The sequence below is a fragment of the Mus caroli genome, chromosome 6, assembly GCF_900094665.2.
Source record: "Mus caroli chromosome 6, CAROLI_EIJ_v1.1, whole genome shotgun sequence".
In the NCBI taxonomy this organism is placed as follows: Eukaryota; Metazoa; Chordata; class Mammalia; order Rodentia; family Muridae; genus Mus; species Mus caroli.
In genome coordinates this window covers 52,873,516-52,880,266 of record NC_034575.1, presented here as the reverse complement: position 1 = coordinate 52,880,266, position 6,751 = coordinate 52,873,516, and the positions used below count along the sequence as shown (strand labels likewise).

The 6,751-nt window shown below is 41.1% G+C and overlaps 1 pseudogene across 1 annotated transcript; it reads right to left on the bottom strand.

Annotated features, from left to right (window-relative positions):
• Positions 1–3,941: 3,941 nt before the first annotated feature.
• On the bottom strand, positions 3,942–4,688 carry LOC110296923 (annotated as a pseudogene). The gene has a single exon (XR_002378225.1). The product of XR_002378225.1 is annotated as an H/ACA ribonucleoprotein complex subunit 2 pseudogene (transcript).
• Positions 4,689–6,751: the final 2,063 nt, after the last annotated feature.

The following is a 6,751-nucleotide window of genomic DNA, read 5'->3' as shown; positions in this document are numbered from 1 at the left end:
CATCTCTCCAGCTCAAGTAAACAAATTCTAAAGTAATAAAACTCTCAGCGTGTTTTTCATCCCATGGAACATATGTGGTAGAGATAGAAACTGCGTGTTGATTGCGGCTTGGTGAAGCTAAGCTGGGAGGGGATGGGAGCAAGATTGCAGCTTCCAGGAAAAAGGGTAGCTGGCTATTGGTAGAGAACAGGCAAATCAGGAGTGGGGCCAGCAAGCAGCCAATCTTTGACCTAAGCCCAGAGCCAGGACCTTGGTCCCTTGAAAAACCAAACGAGCTTATCAAAAGTCCAATTGCATATCAGAGAAATCTCCAACTTCTTGCCTACACCCTTGGCAGACTGAATCAAGTCACCATCATGGGGCACTGGGCTCCAAGCCAACTCAGTAGAGATGAACCATTTTACTTTTAAGGTGGAGTAGCCCAGGGCTATCCAGCTGACTTTTGCCTTGGGTCATAGAGCAAATTCCACAGGACCTCTCCCAAACACCCGTGTCTTAAAATAGGCAGGAACTTTTCATTCTTTAGCATTCTTATCTATGGAGGCTTTTAGAGGCATACATAAACTGCTTCTATCCAGGCCACATCTAACTGCAACTTTCATCTGTTTAAGCTTTATATTTTGCTAACAATTAGGTTTTCTATGTACAATAATCAAATATCCTGTAACATGAGTGGGCTTTGAGGTTTCAAATGCTTACTCCATCTTGGGACTGGCCTCCATTAAAAACAAACAAACAAGCAAACAAACAAACAAAACAAACCAGCAACTGAACCCAAACTGCACACAAGTATCAGAAAGGACCCTACAGCTTTTTCCTGGTGAGAGATACTCCCTAGCTACTTCCTAGCAAAAGTTAATCAAAGATTCGTCTGTTTAGATATACTTTCAGACCATTTGTGATTATATACGATCTTGCTTCAGAACACCCACCTGTTGGCTTACAATAGCCATTCAATTAAATGCTTGCCAGAATGGACACCCCTTTACTTGCTCCGATTTCTTATAAAACCTTGTCCCACTGAGAGTTTGGGGCTACTTCACCAAACTGTCCTGTGAGTCAGCAGAATTTGAGTCTGTAATAAAGAGACTCTAATGTGATTGCATCCACGTCAGCTCCTGGTTGTTTTTGTTTGTTTGTTTGTTTGTTTTTGTTTGTTTGTTTGTTTGTTGGGGGGCTTGCAAAGGAGGCACAACATGTATATCTCTCTCTTCCTACTGCCTGCTGATCCAGATGTAGAACTCTCTCCTCCTTCTCCAGTATCATGTCTGTTTGCCTGTTGCCCTGGTTCCTACCATAATGATTGTAAGACCCTGACCTTTGGTCAGTGGTACTTACTTCACCCCAGAGTGAAATGCAGATGGATGCAAAAATAATAGGTTTATTTTCCAGCGCTTCAGGGTCTACCTTGAATTAGTCCCTCAAGGCAAGTGACCCCAAATGGCTATTACAAGCAGTTTTTATACTTTTTAGGGGCACAGATTACATTAGCAAGGTTACAGTTCAAAGTTATTGGCTAAGCATATTGACCAATCTGTTGGATAGCAAACATGGGCAGATCATGACATGCATTTGAACTCTATCTGGGACGTTCCAGAGGGTCAGGTGACTATCAGTTCGTACAGTCTGTGAATTTTTACTCAAGAATGTTCCTGTGGGTGGAGAATGGAACTTGGTCTAGCCTTGACCCCAGATGGGAGGAGGAAGCTGTAAGAAAGGCGTGGGACTGGAAAAAGTCCTTAGGGTCCCTCAGTGATAATGGACTAAACCTGTAAGTCTGCTCCAACTAAATGTTTTCCTTTATGAGAGTTACCATGGTCATCTTGTCTCTTAATAGCAATAGAACATCAACTATAACAAATATCTTCAATTCTCCAATCCAAAGACACAGGCTGACTGTAGAGTCACAAAAGACCCCAGATAGCCAAAACAACCCCAAAACAAGAACAATACTGAAGGATTACAATTCCTGTTGTGCCCAAATTTTGGGGTCCCCAAAGACCACCAGGAGTCCAAATCTGTATGGAAAAGCAAACAGCCTTTATTCAAGTTTAAGCTTGGACACAAAGACTCCTTCAAAAGAACAGATTCATGCTGAGAGCCGAATTGAAGCTCTTTCAATTAGGCAGAGTTTTTATATTAGTTTGAGCAGGGAATGGGGGAGGGGCAGGGGTTCTAGCCTAATAATTACATTATTTGGCAAGGGGTATTCTAGTGCACAGAGATTGGTCAGTGATGACTAAAGCCAGCTTGAGCAATTTATCTATAACATCAGGAATTTTTGGCACTTTTCCTCTATTCCCTGGTTGGCTTGGGCCCTGGGCAGTTTCTTCCTGGTATTTTTATTAACCAGAGTTTAAATGGTGGACAAGCAGACTCACGATATAGTCAGCTTACACACTGGAGTTTCTCATTCCCAATATTATGATATATTATACAGCCATATTAATAAAAACAATATGGTACATAAAAACAGATACGTAGACCAGTGGAATAAGATCAAAACCCCAAAATGAATACACGTAGCTTCAGCTATTTAATATCTGAAAAGTTGCCAAACAAAACCATAAATGGGGGAAATCATCTTTAACAAATTGTGCTAGGGAAACTGGATGTCCATGTGCAGAAAAATAAAATTAGATCTGCACAAATTCTCCAAATTGATCAAAGGCCTAAATGTGAACCCAGAAACGTTGAAACTGAAGGAAATGTAAGCAGTACCCTATGTGATATAGACGTGGAAATAGACTTTCTGACTAGGATCCCCTCTGCCCAAGAAATAAGGCCAATAAATGACAAGGGGACTTCATAAAACTACAAAGAAACAATCAGCAGGATAAAGAGGAAGCCCACAGAATTTGAAAGAATCTTGGCCAACTCTATATCGACAGAGGATTAGCTAGAATGCAGAAAGAGTTTTAACAAACAAATAAACAAATCAAAGACCAAATGGCTCATTCAGAAAATGAGCCTGGCACCTAACAGAGAGCTCTCAAAAGCAAGGGGGAAAAAGACTAAAAATATTGCAATAATTTTCCATCATCTCTAGCAATTAGGAAATGAAAATCAAAACAGCTTAGAGATTTCATCTTACCTCTATCACAATGGAAAAGATCATTAAAACAGTGGACAACAAATGCTGGAAGGGCTGTAGAGGAAAAGGGAACCCTCGTTCACTGTTGGTGGTATTGCAGATTTGTAAAGCGATTATAGAAATCATTGTGGAGAAGCACTGAATGTCTAGAAATAAAGCTATCAAATGACTCACTTGTAGTACTTCTTGACATATGCCCAATGAACTTGACATTGTATCCCATGTGCTCAGGTCATGTTCATTGCTGCTTTATTCATGACAGCTGGGAAATAGAAATGCCCTTCAATCACTGAATGGATAATTAAGCTGAGTTGGTATTTGTTAAAGAGCATGTTTATCAGAGGTCTTAAACACAGGGGGTAATAGAAATGGAGACACTGATGAAAAGGGTGGAGCCCATGTGAGTCCAGGCTCTTAGAGGAGTTTTTACTTCATTATCTTTAAAATGCTTTATAAGTTTGACTGTTGAAAAGGCAGTCTACAACAAAATTTAGTAATTAACCAAGACTTAAAATTCTAACAATTGTACTGTGTGGGTGTGCATGTATGAGTGTGTGTGTGTGGGGTGGTGGTGGTGGTGGTGTGTGTTTGTGTAAGCACCCGCATGAATGTATGGTTGTTTGTGTCATGGGATGTGTGTGGAAGTTGAAGAACTTGCAAGGGTCAGTTCTCTCTCTCCAAGTGAGTTCTGGGAAGTGAACTCAGGTTAGCAGGCTTCACAGCAATTGGCTTTATCCGTTTAGCCTGCTGGCTCCCAAAGCTTCAATTTAAGTATGTTTTAAATAAAGAAAAATATGAGTTGATTTTCTTGTTTTATTTATTTTTTTTTTATTTTTTATTTTTTTCGCCTTAGCATTTACTTCTATCCCATATTCTTGGAACTGTCTTCATCAAAGCTCATGAGGAGATGGCAATGATGGCAGAGATGCAGGCTCCAGCTCCAACAACAGCTGCTGGAGCTGTTGGGAAGACTCACACAGCAAGCAATCTGGGACATGCTGTTAGGGTGGGCAGCTGCCTGCAGCCAGCCAGATCTCTTGGAAAGGGGCTGGGTTGCAGCCCAAGTCTCTCACAGAGGTGTAGGCAGTGCCTGCACCTCCTCCAGGCACTTGTCGTAGGTCTCCTGATATTCTTCATGGGGCTTCACCATGATCACACAAGTGGGACGCTTGGAGCCCGTGGCTGCACCCAAGTCCGTCTTAGAGGGGATGTAGACGTAGGGCAAGTTCTGGTCCTCACACAGAACTGGAAGATGGCAGTACACCTCAATCGGCAATGTATCTCCTGCCAAAACCATGATCCCTTTCTCGCCCTTGTTGACAAATTTCTGAACCTCCTTCACCCCGCGACGAATCTGCTTCTGCTTCACAGCCTTCTTGATGCACTTGTAGAGCTTGCGCGTCAGGCTGCGGGAAGCCAGGGGCTGCGCGATGGGGTTCAGGTTGACCAGCAGCTCTTTGTACGTGCGCTCCTCGCTGCAGCCCTCCGCCTGCGCCTCGGACTCCTCCGGAGCGGCCTTTATTTTGGTCATCTTAACAACTCCAACTCTGTCCTGGCATAGAGGAACCACGCGGCCGCCGCCTCCGACATCACTTCCGGGTTATGAAGTGGCTCCTTCTTGTTTTATCTTATCTTAAAGACTTCTCTTATAAATGCAATTGTGAGCTGGCCTTAGGAGGTGGATTGTTTAGATATAAGGATGACTGAGGGGAGTTAATATGTTAATACTAAGCTAGCAAGCATAGTTAGCTTGTTTTCATTATTGTCCTCATTTGGGTTGCTTTTAGGAAAATGTACTTTGTCTCTGAAGACAATGTTGACTTAATCAGTGGTGTCTGAGGGTCCCTGCCTCTGTCAGCAGGAAGAAAACTATATGCCAGGATTTTTGGCTGCTTTCCCTCCTCAAATATGTACAATTTTCTGTTTTTTTTTTTTTTTTTCCATTTTCTTGCAGACTTGGATAATCCATCATAATTTCCATTTTCTTGCAGACTTGGATAATCCATCATAATTTATCATCTTAAGAAATCCTTCTGTCTGGTCCACACCTCTACCTGCAATCTTGGATTGGCACTGACTCCCCAGCTTACAGCTCTGTTTGCCTCCCAGGAAACCTACTCCTACTCAGGAAAATGAGGTAAGACACTCATGCCTCAATCCCCCATCTGCTGGGCCAGGGCAAACCCAGCAGCTAAGAGAGCTGCCTTGTCCTTTCTGAGCTCCATCTTAAGGTCCACACATCTGCGTGCAATCTCTAGGATCTGAACTCAATACCCCGCCTACTGCTCTGCTTGCCTTTTGGAAGGTCTGCTGTCAACCAGGATAACAAGTCCCAGAGGCCTGCTACTCTCTAGCACTATGTTGCCAAGCCAACACCAGAGACAACCAGATGGCTAAAAGCAAGCACAAGAACACAATCAAAAAAAGCCAGTGCAATATGGCACCATTAGAATCCAGCTATCCTACTACAGCAAGCCCTAGATATCTTAACATGCTTGAAGAGCAAGACTATGTATGACCTTAAATCTCATCTTATGAAGATGACAGAGGCCTTTAAAGAGGAAATAAATAAATCCCTTAAAGAAACACAGAATACTACAATCAAACAAGTGCAGGAAATGAATAAAACTGTTCAAGACATAAAAATGGAAATAGAATCAACAAAGAAAACACAAACGGAGGCAATCTTGGAGATAGAGAGCCTAGGAAAGAGAACAGGAATTATAGACACAAGCATCACCAACAGAATACAAGAGATATAAGAGAGAATCTCAGGCATAGAAGATACAATAGAAGAAATTGATATATCAGTTTTAAAAATGTCAAATCTAAAAAGTTTGTAATGTAAAATATCCAGAAAATATTAGACACTATGAAAAGGCCAACTATAAGAACAATAGGAATAGAAGAAGGAGAGGATTCCAAGTTTAAAAGCTAAGAAAATATCTTCAACAAAATCAGAGATTACAAACTTCCCTAGCCTAAAGAAAGAGATGGCTATAAATATATAAGAAGTTTACACAACACCAAATAGATTGGACCAGAAAAGAACAAGTGTTCTACCACATGATAACAAAAACATAAAATGTACAGAACAAGGAGAGAATATTAAAAGCTATAAGGGAAAGGCTAAGTAACATATAAAGGCAGTCCTACTAGAATTACATATCCTTCTCAACAATGACTCTAAAAGTCAGAAGTTCTAGAGACCACATATGTCAGCCCAGACTATTATACCCAGGAAAGCTTCCAATCACCATAGATGGAGACACCAAGATATTCCATGACAAAACCCATTTTAAACAATATCTTTCTACTAATTCATTCCTACAGAGGATACTAGAAAGAAAACTTCAACACAAGAAGGGTAACTATACCCAAGAAAACACAATAAATTAATCATCTCACAGCAAAAACAAAAAAGAGAGTCTCTCACATAGAGTATCACCACCAACATCAAAATAAGAGAAGCAATCATTGGTCATTAATATCCCTCAACATCAATTCACCAATAAAAAGACACAGGTTCACAGATTGGATATGTAAGCAGGATCCATTATTCTGCTACCTACAAGAAACATACCCCAGCAACAAAGATAAATGCTACCTCTTTTACTTTTACAGAGTAAACGGCTGGAAAAACATTTTCTAAGCAAA